The sequence below is a fragment of the Anser cygnoides genome, chromosome 12 (genome assembly GCF_040182565.1).
Source record: "Anser cygnoides isolate HZ-2024a breed goose chromosome 12, Taihu_goose_T2T_genome, whole genome shotgun sequence".
Lineage (NCBI taxonomy): Eukaryota > Metazoa > Chordata > Aves > Anseriformes > Anatidae > Anser > Anser cygnoides.
The window spans coordinates 12,016,857-12,029,588 of record NC_089884.1 but is presented as its reverse complement, the minus strand read 5'-3'; the positions used below and the strand labels follow the sequence as shown (position 1 = coordinate 12,029,588).

Below are 12,732 nucleotides of genomic sequence, written 5' to 3'. Positions count from 1 at the left end.
CAAGGAGTCCCTTAGGGATGGGGCAGAGGTGGGAACAGCCCTGGGCAGTGCTGTCTGCCCCAGGGTGATGGTGCTGTGTCCAACAGTCCCTGCTGCATTAGCTGTCCCTGTGCTGGGAGTGCAGAGAACCAAGAAGGATATAATCTCCCAGACTGCCTTACATGTCTGAGTTATTTCTAACCCCTTTTTAATCTTTCCACAGATTCTAATGCAACTTTGCCTCTGTAAAAGGGTTCTGCAGGATGAAAACACCCAATACACAGCCTCTGAGCCCCTTTCTACAGCCTCTCCACATCCCCTGCCCCTCAGACTCTTCCACCTTCCCCTTTCTAGCTCCCACCACATCTATAATGTGCAGACTCTCGAGCTGAACAAGCCACCAGGGTCACACCACCTCCTAGACAGGATTTAAAAACAAAAGGCTGTAATTAAGGCCTCTCCAGGAGAGAAAACTGAGCTAATGGATTTTTTTTCAGCCATCTCCTCACTCAGAAAACCTTATGTGCCATGATCTGATCTCCCTGTCAAGGTTTTTTTTGAGGGACATGTTCACTTCTCCATTTCCCTAGCTAATTAATTCTGTCCCCAGTCCAATCAAAATTGTTAGTAGATACCCCAAGTAGTTGCTTTAAAGCAAATGAGTGCATGTGAATTATTTGAAGGCCAGAAGACCCCCCCCCCCCCCCCCCATGAGGTTCATTGCAGGAATGGGCTTTCCTTTATGTCTCTGACCCAGGCGTGGGCCTCTGAGCTTGGGTTTAATTTTCTCCAGCTCCTTCCAAACAGATGTACTGAACCTCCTGTAATTCCGCCAGGGTTGTTAGGATCCAATAGGAAGAAGAATTTAATAGGAATTGGAAGAAACAGTGATGGGGAGGTTTCGACAGTCCCTCACAGCTTATGCTGCTCAGTGCAGGCAGCATGCCCAGCGTAAATATCTGCTCCAACGTAATCCTTTCGATGTTCCGTAGGAAAAAAACTGCTCCACCATGGTCTTTCAACACTGATGATGGGCTTCGTGACCCCAGGTGCCCTGGGCTGAAGAACTGTGATGGTGGGAATAAACTCCCAGCCAACCCCAAACCTGTGCGGGATTTGCTGCTCCACCTGGATCCATACAAGTCCATGGTTCTGGATGGGGTTCATCCCAAGGTGCTCAGAGCGCTGGTTGACATCGTCACTGGAACACTCTCAATTATCTTTCAATGGTCTTGGGAATCTGGAGAGGTCCCTGTTGACTGGAAGCTGGCAAATGTTGTACCAATTTTCAAGAAGGGAAGAAAGAAGATCCTGGTAACAACAGGCCTGTCAGTCTCATGTCAATGTCTGGTAAAATTAGGGAGAAGATTATCCTGGGAGTTATTAAAACGCACCTGGGGGACAATGCAGCCATAGGTCACAGCCAACGTGGGTTCATGAGGGGTATGTCCTGCTTAACAAATTTAATTTCATTTTATAAGATTACCCATCTAATTGACCAAGGGAAGACAGTTGATATAATCTTTCTGGATTTCAGTAAAGCTTTTGGTACGGTTTCTCATAGGATCCTACTGGACAAAATGTCCAGCATACTGCTAGATAAAAATACGATGGGTGAACAATTGGCTGACGGGTAGGCCTCAAAGGGTTATGGTAAATGGGGTTATATCAGGCTGGTGGCGAGTCACCAGTGAGGTCCCTAGGGCTCCTTTTTAGGGACAATTCTTTTCAATGTTTTCATAAATGATTCGGCTGTAGGACTAGAAGGTGTTTTGAGCAAGTTTGCTGACAATACTAAACTAGGAAGAGCTGTTGACTCCGTTGAGGGTGGAAAGGCCTTGCAGAGAGATCTGGACAAACTGGAGAGCTGGGCAATCACCAACCATATGAAGTTTAACAAGAGCAAGTGCCAGGTCCTGCACCTGGGACGGGGCAACCCTGGCTATACGTACAGACTGGGCGACGAGACGCTGGGGAGCAGCCCCGCAGACAGGGATCTGGGGGTTGTGGTTGACAGCAAGCTGAACGTGAGCCAGCAGCGTGCCCTGGCAGCCAGGAGGGCCAACCGTACCCTGGGGTGCACCAAGCACGGCATTGCTAGTCGGTCGAGGGAAGGGATTGTCCCGCTCTGCTCTGCGCTGGTGCGGCCTCACCTCGAGTACTGTGTGCAGTTCTGGGCACCACAGTACAAAAAGGACATGAAACTGTTGGAGAGTGTCCAGAGGAGGGCTATAGGGATGGTGAAGGGCCTAGAGGGGGAGACGTGTGAGGAGTGGCTGAGGTCACTTGGTCTGTTCAGCCTGGACAAGAGGAGGCTGAGGGGAGACCTTATCACGGCCTACAGCTTCCTCATGAGGAGGAGTGGAGGGGCAGGCGCTGATCTGTTCTCTGTAGTGACCAGCGATAGGACCCGAGGGAATGGTGTCAAGCTGCGACAGGGGAGGTTCAGGTTGGATATCAGGAAGAGGTCCTTCACTGAGAGGGTTGTCGCACACTGGAATCACAGACTGTTAGGGATTGGAAGGGACCATGAAAGATCATCTAGTCCAATCCCCCTACCGGAGTAGGAACACCTAAATCATGTCACACAGGAACAGGTCCAGGTGGGTTTTGAAGGGCTTCCCTTCAAAAAGTGGAGGGAAGGGAGACACCTCTGTGAGAGCAGATTTAAGAAACAGAAAAAAAAATAATAGTTGCAGCCCCGGCCTCTCCTCAGAGGGCAGAGGCGGATCCTCTCCGCAGGCAGCAGCTCCTGTCAGGAGATCCTGCTCCAGTGTGGGCCCTCTCCACAGTCCCTGCAGGCGCCATTGTGGGGACATGCTGGGGGGGGGGGCTTCTCAGTAGTTCCCTCCAGCCAGCCATGCTCCCTGCACCAGCTGCCCGTGGTCGTGGTCGCCGGGGCAGATCCTTCTGGCCCCGTCTCTCTCTTTGGCTGGCAGGCAGCAGGAAGCTCTCTTGCCTCTCCAGACTTGAGCTGGAGGGCAGAAAGGTGCTGCCCCCTGCTCCTCTTGCTTTGTCAGGTGGCCACAGCCTCTTCTGGTGCCCTTCTGGCACAATGGGGAGGCAGGAGGAGGGAAAGGAAACTGGGGAAGGCTGAGTGATTTCCAGGAGGAGCCTCTGAATTCTCCAGCTGTGCTGGGAAGAGGGAGCAGTTGGAGTGCTGTGGCAGCGTGTGGGGAAGCTGTCCCTGCAGCCCCGCAAGAGAGACCCCACGAGAGACCCCAGGAGCTGCTGCCCATGGGGGACCCATGTTAGAGCACTTTGCTCCTGACGGATGGACCCTGTGGTACAGACCCATGTTTGGAGCAGTTCTTGAAGAGCTGCTGCCTGTGGGAAACCCACGTGGGATCGGTTTGGGAAGGACGGCATCCTGTGAGAGGGACCCCATGTGGAGCAGGGTCAGACAGTGACCGTGAAGGTGTGACGGAGACGAAGCGTTACGGACTGACTGCAGCCCTTTTTTCCCTATTTCCCCTGTGCTGCTTTGGGGGAGGAGGTAGAAGATGGTGGGTGGACGGCAGAAAGGTATTTTTATTTTATTTTATTTTTTTTATTTTCTTGCTGCTCTAGCGTGTTAGTAATAGGTAATAAATTACATTAATCTTCCTGTGCTAAGTCTGTTTTGCCCGTGATGATAATTGTTGAGTGATTTCCCTGTCCTTATCTCAATCTATGAGCCATTTTCATCGTATTTTTTCCACCCTTTCCTTTGAGGAGGGGGAGAGAGAGAGATTGGGATGGAGCTCAGCTGCTCAGCTAAGTAAAACCTCCACAAACCCTGAGGAGCAGGGAGTACCGCAGGGCCGCTACCTCCCCCTTGGGCCACAGCATCTTTGCTGACACACCTGCTGGAGCTTCCCTGCAGATGTCTCCCTTGCATTTTCAAAGGCGCCTTTGTGCGCACCCGAATCTCTGCAAAACCATTGCTGTGACTCGGATTCGAACCGAGGTTGCTGCGGCCACAACGCAGAGTACTGACCACTATACGATCACAGCTGTGCGGTGGGAGGCCTCGCGCACACCGGGAGCAGAGGCAGGAGAGCGTGCTGGCTGTGACGGACCGCACCGTCCCCTCTCCTGTTGTGGGGCACCCATGGCCCAGGCCATGAAAGCCGGCTATTTTGATCAGGGCAGCTTCGAATGGGCTTGGCTGCTGCTGCTCGGAGCCTCAGCAATGTGGAACAGGGCCCTAAAGCTGCTGTGTAAAACTCTGGAGATGCCGGATGGCAGCCAGAGACAGAGGCTGCTGCAAAGGACGGTGCCGTCTGATGTGCTGCAGCAACGCAGCAGGGAATATCATGCTGTGGGGCAGGATGTGGTAGGGTATGACAGCCTAATATGGCAAAAGTACAGTTCAAATAGTTCCAGCCAGGGCTAAGTTGTACAGTAAGCATGTAATTCGTAAAATTACGGCATGTCCCTGACCTCCGTGCACGACCTGGGCCTGGTCTGGGAAGGGAGGAGCAGAATGGCACTGGAAGGCCCGGCCCCACTGCCACCTCCCTGCCTGGCCCCAGCCTCTGCCAAGAAATTCCTCCCTTGCAGGCACAGGGGAGTCCAGTTTTGGTGCTTCCTACTCTTTGCTCCTGCTTGGTTTGGAAAGATAATCTCATGTGGGGATTTTTTTTGTCCTTGCCCAGCCCTGGGCAGAAGAGGGGCCCTAGGGGACCCCAGCACCTGCAGGAATCAGTTTCAGGGCCAAATAGAGCTCTGTCTGTGTCATGGACCTTCATGCGCCTTCCCCTGCCTCGGCTCCTGGCACTGAGCTGCTGGCAGAGAGCAGCACCCCAGTGAGCCTGGCCCCAGCTGAGCACACCGAGAGGCCTCGTGTCCCATCCCTTGGTGCACTGGGATCCCCGCAAACCGCCAGCCTCCCTGCCCTGCCAGGCTTCCTGAGAAGGGCTGGCCTGGAGCCTCCCTCCTGCCTGGTGGCCTCTGCCCGATGTTCTGCGGCAGCGGTGCAGGGTGGCCCGGGCCACCAGGAGCAGGCCGAGGCTGGGGCCGAGGCAGAGGCAGCCGTGCAGTGCCTGTCCCAGGGTATCCAGCTGGGGCCAGAGACAAGTGTCTGTGCCATCCGCTGGAGATGCTTCTCCATGCGACAGAGGCCTCTGTGGCTGCTGTCACCAGGGGATAAGGGCAGGAGTGAGACTGTGAGGTCGCTGCCAGCTCTGTGACACCACTGAGCGCACCACAGAGCCCAGGCGGAGGGCGCAGACGCTGGACCAGAGAAGGGCACCCAGCAGGGCCAGTGGCTGGGGGTTCTGCAGGGAGGCCCTGAGCAGGAGGCTTGGGTAGGCCAGGCCCTGCTGGCTGTGGAGAGCGATTCGTAGCTGTCAGGAGAGGGCGGTAAGACCGAGGAAGCCAGGCGTTTCACCGGCCCGAAGGTTCCTGGAGCCTCAAGGCAGTAGTTCAAAACACTTCCTCAAACTGAAGCACCTCTCTACCTGGCAATATCTACTCCTGACTTGGATAGTGCTGCTTTTCCTGGCCACAGCTGAGAGGTTCTGGTGAGTTTATTGCAATTGCTTGACCGGTGGCTTATTGCTATAGTTCTGCCTTTGTCTTTTTGGTCGTGGTTGCCAATACTGAAGGATTTCTTTGGAGTGGGTTGTGGTGGCATGAGTCTCAAGGAACAACATCCCCAGTGTGCAAGTACCTTCACAGCTGCATTCCAGGGCTTTGGAAGCATTGTTTCCACCTAGCCAAAAGTACCCCTTGGCAACAGCATCTTTGGCTACTAAGAGTACTCAACTGTTCTATTCAAAACCAAAGTACTGTGCGACTACAAGAATATTTCCAATTCATTCATTGTTTTCTGTCCATACCAGCCCATTTTGATTTCTAAGGTAGTGCTTTTGTCAATGAAAACTTTTGGGATGAAAGTATTATCAGTTCTAGTGAGGTTGCAATTGGTCTGCACACCAAGGAAACCACGTGTACTTCTGTCCCTCACTTTTTCCTCTGTGCCAATGGGCGTTTGCATTTGAATTTGTGTAAAGCTAGGGTGGCCCATCTCCTAAAAGGAGGAATGTGAGAATGGCCTAAAAAACCCCTCTTGTTATATTTTGTAGCTATGCATCCAGGTTCAAGGGAATTGCTGCCAAGGACAGCTTTCTTGTGCCATCCTGGGGCCATGGAAACAACACCTACAATCAGTTTCATTTCCTTCAGTGGCAATTGCCGGCATCCATTTAACAGCCAGGTTATTTTGCTGGTGTTCTGCTTTTGTTTGCTTTGGGGATGTACAAACAAGCATGGTTATAGACATTAGAAAGCACCTCCTGGCAATAAACAAATTACACTGCTCACCAAAAGTTATGACATCTCGCAATCTATTAACATATGTATGTTCCTCATTGGTCAGTATAGTTCATGACTCCTATCCTTTATGACTTAGAGCTTTAGAGGGTCAGTGAGTTGAGCGGTCCTCGCAGGAGCTCCCCCCAGACAGCTGGTCTCTTTGGGCAATCTCACTTCTAGTGCCTCGACTGCCTGCAGTCGTACCACACCTGAGAATTTCTGGGGGAACCACAGAATGGCTTGGGTTGGAAGGGACCTTAAGGATCATCTAGTTCCAGCCCCCCTGCCACAGGCAGGGATGCCACCCACTAGATCAGGTTGCTCAGGGCATTGTCTAACCTGGTCTTGAACACCTCCAGGGATGGGGCATCCACGGCTTCTCTGGGCAACCTGTGCAAGTGCCTCACCACCCTCTGAGTGAAGAATTTTCTCCTAATCTCTAATCTAGATCTCCCCTCTTTTAGTTTAAATCCCTTCCCCCTTGTCCTGTCATTATGGGATTGAGCAAAGAGTCGCTCTCCATCTTTTTTAGAAGTCCCCTTTAAGTACTGAAATATTCCAGTGAGGTCACCCCGGAGCCTTCTCTTCTGTAGGCTGAACAGGCCCAGCTCCCTCAGCCCTTCTTCATAGGAGAGGTGCTCCAGCCCCTTGATCATCTTTGTGGCCCTCTTCTGCACCCGCTCTAACAGATCAGCATGCTTCTTGTGCTGGGGGCTCCAGACCTGGACGCAGGACTCCAGGTGGGGCCTCACAAGGGCAGAGCAGAGGGGGACACTCACCTCCCTCCCCTGCTGCCCACTCCTCTTTTGATGCAGCCCAGGATGCAGTTGGCCTTCTGGGCTGCATGTGTGCACTGCTGCCTCACATCGAGCTTTTTGTCCACCAGAACCCCCAAGTCCTTCTCTGCAGGGCTGCTCTCAATGAGTTCTTCTCCCAGCCTGTCCTCATGTCTGGAATTGCGCCAGCCCAGGTGCTGCACCTTGCACTTGGACTTGTTGAACCTCATTAGGTTCATGTGGACCCAATTTTCAAGCTTGTCCAGGTCCCTTTGGATGGCATCCCTTCCTTCTATTGTATCAACTGCACCCCTCAGCTTGGTGTCATCTGCATGCTTGCTGAGGGTGCACTCAATCCCACTGTCTATGTCATTGATAAATCTATTAAACAGTACCAGTCCTAAGACGGACCCCTGAGGGACACCACTCGTCACCGGCCTCCACTTGGACACAGAGCCATTGGCCACCACTCTCTGGGTGTGACCATCGAGCCAACTCCTTATCCACTGAATGGTCCACCCATCAAATCCATCTCTCTCCACTTTGGAGACCAGCGTGTCACGTGGGACCGTGTCAAAGGACTTGTAGAAGTCCAGGTAGATGACATCGGTCGGTCTTCCTTTGTCAACTGATGCACTCACTCCATCACAGAAGGCCACCAGATTGGTCAGGCACGATTTACCCTTGGTGAAGCCATGCTGGCTGTCTCGAGTCACCTCCTTGTCTTGCATGTGCCTCAACACTGCTTCCAGGAGGATCTTTTCCATGATCTTGCCAGGCATAGAGGTGAGGCTCACTGGTCTGTAGTTCCCTGGATCCTCCTTTCTGCCCTTCTTAAAAATGGGAGTGATATTTTCCTTTTTCCAGTCCTCCATCAGGGACTTCACCTGACTGCCAGGACTTTTCAAATATGATGGAGAGAGGCTTGGCAACGACTTCAGGACCATTACTTCGGCAACTACTTCGCCAACTCCTTCAGGACCTGGGATGCATGTCATCAGGCCCCATAGACTTGTAGGTGTTTTGTTTTGTCAGGTGGTCCTGAACCTGCTCTTCACGAACAGTGGGTGGGACTTTGATCCCTCAGCCTCCATCTGAGGTTCAGGGAAACAGAACTCAGCCTACTGTGCACCTCCTGCCTCAGAAAACAGAAAACTTAGGAAGCCTGACTGGCAGTGAAGACTGAGGCAAACAAGTTGTTGAGTACCTCAGCCTTCTCCATGTCTGTCGTTACCAGTTCACCCTTCTCATCCATCACAGGGGTTATACTCTCCTTGGCCTTTCTTTTCTGAGCAATGTACCTATAGAATCCCTCCCTGTTATTCTTTGCATCCCTTGCCAAGCTCAGTTCCATCCGTGCCTTGGCTTTCCTGATCCCATCCCTGCACATCTGCACTGCATCCCTGGCCACGTGTCCCCTGTGCATTCCTCTGCATGTGCATTTCCTTCTTGCACCTCAGTTTGACCAGTAGGTCCTTGCTCAGCCATCCCGGTTGTCTGCCCTCCCTTCCCGCTTTTTTACACAGGGGGATGGAGAGTTCTTGCGCTCTAAGAAAAACATCCTTAAAGAGTTTCCAGCTCTGCTCAGCTCCTTTGTCCCTAAGGCCCTTGAGGGCTGAATGGGCTTTGCAGCCACATACGCATCTAAAGCAGCAGGTGGACCCCAGCTCCACAGGGGTTCCTCTGTCAGGGGTCAGGGAGACATCTCCACCCCAAGAGAAAAACCTAGAGGGAGGCCTGCAGAACCCATGGCCTTGCTTCACAGTAGCTTCTGTGTTTTGAGGGACACGCTTTTACTACTCAGGCTTTTAATGTACTTGCAGCCCTTTTTCAGCACACTCATCTTCCTTGCACACAGGACAACGAAGCTGCTGAAGGGTCTAAAGAACAAGTCTTATGAGGAGCGGCTGAGGGAGCTGGGGTTGTTTAGCCTGGAGAACAGAAGGCTCGGGGGAGACCATATTGAGCAGTTGTGGTGGAGCTTGTCTGCCCAGCTAAGTAAAACCTCCACAAACTCTGAGGAGCAGGGAGTACCGCAGGGCCGCTACCTCGCCCTTGGACCACAGCATCTTTGCTGACACACCTGCTGGAGCTTCCCTGCAGATGTCTCCCTTGCATTTTCAAAGGCGCCTTTTTGTGTACTCGGATCTCTGCAAAACCATTGCTGTGACTCGGATTCGAACCGAGGTTGCTGCGGCCACAACGCAGAGTACTGACCACTATACGATCACAGCTGTGCGGTGGGAGCAGCTCCTCCCCACCTTCCACTGGAAGCCTGGTGTGTGCAGAGCTGTTCTGCACACTTGTGCTCCGCACACCTTGCTCTCTGGGCAGCACTTGCCCCTTTCTTCCATGCTTTTCCACAGAGGGAGCACCAGCTGTGTGGATGGGCTCAGCTGTTGCAGGCATTGGTGCTACTGGGACCAGTTGGCTGGGACCAGCTGGAACTGGCTGAAACTGGCTGAGTCTGGCCCAGGACAGCACTGGCCTCTCCTCAGAGGGCAGAGGCGGATCCTCTCCGCAGGCAGCAGCTCCTGTCAGGAGATCCTGCTCCGGTGTGGGCCCTCTCCATGCAGGCGTCATTGTCGGGACATGCTGGGGGGGGGCTTCTCAGCAGTTCCCCTCCAGCCAGCCATGCTCCCTGCACCAGCTGCCCGTGGTCGTGGTCGCTGGGGCAGATCCTTCTGGCCCCGTCCCTCCCCTTGGCTGGCAGGCAGCAGGAAGCCCTCTTGCCTCTCCAGAGTTGAGCTGGAGGGCAGAAAGGTGCTGCCCCCTGCTCCTCTTGCTCTGCCAGGTGGCCACAGCCTCTTCTGGTGCCCTTCTGGCACAATGGGGAGGCAGGAGGAGGGAAAGGAAATTGGGGAAGGCTGAGTGATTTCCAGGAGGGGCCTCTGAATTCTCCAGCTGTGCTGGGAAGAGGGAGCAGTTGGAGTGCTGTGGCAGCGTGTGGGGAAGCTGTCCCTGCAGCCCCACAGGAGAGACCCCACGCAATGCCTCCACATCAGGAGATTGTTGCGGGCCCAAGTGCCTGACTCTATGTTGGGTTTACCTGGCAAGGTTGTGGTAGCAGGCCTGCAGGGGTGGCCTCTGTAAGAAGAGTCCAGAAGGTGCACCTTGTCATGTAAGGGGCAGTTTCATCCGGCTCTAAAGGGACCCGTGGCTGGCCAGAGTGGGGCCAGTAAGGGATGTTGGCAACACCTCTGTGAGAGCAGATTTAAGAAAGGGGAAAAAAACTGTTGCCCAACAGCAGCTGGGAGAGCGAGGAGTGAGAAACGGCCTTGCAGAAACCAAGGTCAGTGGAGGAGGGCAGGAAGTGCTCCAGGCGCTGGAGCTGAAGTTCTCCTGCAGCCTGTGGAGATGCCCCTGGTGGAGCAGGCTGTCCCCCTGCAGCCCATGGGTCCCACATGGAGCAGATCTCCACACTGCATCCTGTGGAGAAGCCCCCAGTGGAGCAGGTGGATGTGGCCTGAAGGAGGTTGTGGCCCATGGAGAGCCCCCGGTGGAGCAGGCCCCGGGCCGGAGCTGCAGCTGTGCAGAAGCCCACACAGGAGTCCACACAGCTGCCCGGCAGGAGCTGCTGCCCATGGGGGACCCATGTTAGAGCACTTTGCTCCTGATGGATGGACCCTGTGGTACGGACCCATGTTTGCAGCAGTTCTTGAAGAGCTGCTGCCTGTGGGAAACCCACGTGGGATCGGTTTGGGAAGGACGGCATCCTGTGAGAGGGACCCCATGTGGAGCACGGTCAGACAGTGACCATGAAGGTGCGATGCAGACGAAGCGTTACGGACTGACTGCAGCCCTTTTTTCCCTATTCCCCTGTGCCGCTTTGGGGGAGGAGGTAGAAGATGGTGGATGGATAACGGAAAGGTGTTTTGATCTTTTTTAATTTTTTTTTTTTTTAGTTTCTTGCTGCTCTAGCGTGTTAGTAATAGGTAATAAATTACATTAATCTTCCTGTGCTAAGTCTGCTTTGTCCGTGGTGATAATTGTTGAGTGATCTCTCTGTCCTTATCTCAATCCGTGAGCCATTTTCATCGTATTTTCTCCCCCCTTTCCTTTGAGGAGGGGGAGAGAGAGAGCGATTGGGATGGAGCTCAGCTGCCCAGCTAAGTAAAACCTCCACAAACCCTGAGGAGCAGGGAGTACCGCAGGGCCGCTACCTCCCCCTTGGGCCACAGCATCTTTGCTGACACACCTGCTGGAGCTTCCCTGCAGATGTCTCCCTTGCATTTTCAAAGGCGCCTTTGTGCGCACCCGAATCTCTGCAAAACCATTGCTGTGACTCGGATTCGAACCGAGGTTGCTGCGGCCACAACGCAGAGTACTGACCACTATACGATCACAGCTGTGCGGTGGGAGGCCTCGCGCACACCGGGAGCAGAGGCAGGAGAGCGTGCTGGCTGTGACGGACCGCACCGTCCCCTCTCCTGTTGTGGGGCACCCGGCATGGCCCAGGCCATGAAAGCCGGCTATTTTGATCAGGGCAGCTTCGAATGGGCTTGGCTGCTGCTGCTCGGAGCCTCAGCAATGTGGAACGGGGCCCTAAAGCTGCTGTGTAAAACTCTGGAGATGCCGGATGGCAGCCAGAGACAGAGGCTGCTGCAAAGGACGGTGCCGTCTGATGTGCTGCAGCAACGCAGCAGGGAATATCATGCTGTGGGGCAGGATGTGGTAGGGTATGACAGCCTAATATGGCAAAAGTACAGTTCAAATATTTCCAGCTAGGGCTAAGTTGTACAGTAGGCGTGTAATTAGTAAAATTGTAGCATGTCCCCGACCTCCGTGCGCGACCTGGGCCTGGTCTGGGAAGGAAGGAGCAGAATGGCACTGGAAGGCCCGGCCCCACTGCCACCTCCCTGCCTGGTCCCAGCCCCTGCCCTTACTGAGAAATCGTTCCCTTGCAGCAGGCTCAGACACAGAGGAGCCCAGTGATCGGTGCTACCTACTCTTTGCTCCTGTCTGGTTTGGAAAGGAAATCTCATGTGGGTAATCTTTTTGTCTTTTTACCCACTCTTTGACTGGCCTGTGCCGCATCAAGGCATGAGGGAGTGGTGCGATGTGGCCCAGGGTGGACACTGACCAAGAGAGACACATCCAATGTGAGTGTGATCCGCTCTTCATTTGCTTGCCCCCTTCGGGACCTCCTCTTCCCTTTGGCACCCTGAGGTGGGCTCGCCTAACGAGGACACAGACAGCCAAGATTTTGCTCTCCCAGAGCCATCCTGCGCCTGCCTTTCACTTCCCTGCCAGTGCTCCCAGGCCCTCACAACAGTGCAAGAGCCCAAAGAGGGACATCAGAATGGTCCCATGAGCCCTGCGTAGGGGCTGCTTTCTGGAAGTCCCCCTCAGCTGAGGTGGGCGGCATGGTTAGGGGTGCTGTGTTCTTCATCCTGCAGCTGTGGTGAGACTCAGAGCCCTCCCAGACATCTCTGCTCATATCAGTGCAGCTGTCCAGAAGAGGTGGAGTTTTAATAGGAATGGGTTTAATGGATTTAACAGTAGTAGGAAGAATTAGTAATGGGGAGGCCTCCACATTCCCTCGCAGCTTCTGTCCCACGCAGCACAGGCAGTAGGGGATATTTTTCCATCGGACGTCCACTTTCCTGGTGCTCAACCCTGGATCTTGAGGGTGAGCAGGTGGATGTGACCTGAAGGAGGTTGCGGCCCATGGAGA

General features: G+C 54.0%; 3 non-coding genes across 3 annotated transcripts; all 3 read right to left on the bottom strand.

The window, feature by feature from the left end:
• Positions 1 to 3,903: 3,903 nt before the first annotated feature.
• Positions 3,904 to 3,975, bottom strand: TRNAH-GUG (transfer RNA histidin (anticodon GUG)). The gene has a single exon. It is a non-coding gene; the product is annotated as a tRNA-His (tRNA).
• Positions 3,976 to 9,217: 5,242 nt separating this feature from the next.
• On the bottom strand, positions 9,218 to 9,289 carry TRNAH-GUG (transfer RNA histidin (anticodon GUG)). The gene has a single exon. It is a non-coding gene; the product is annotated as a tRNA-His (tRNA).
• A 2,043-nt stretch (positions 9,290 to 11,332) lies between these two features.
• TRNAH-GUG (transfer RNA histidin (anticodon GUG)) lies at positions 11,333 to 11,404 on the bottom strand. Its single transcript has one exon. It is a non-coding gene; the product is annotated as a tRNA-His (tRNA).
• Positions 11,405 to 12,732: the final 1,328 nt, after the last annotated feature.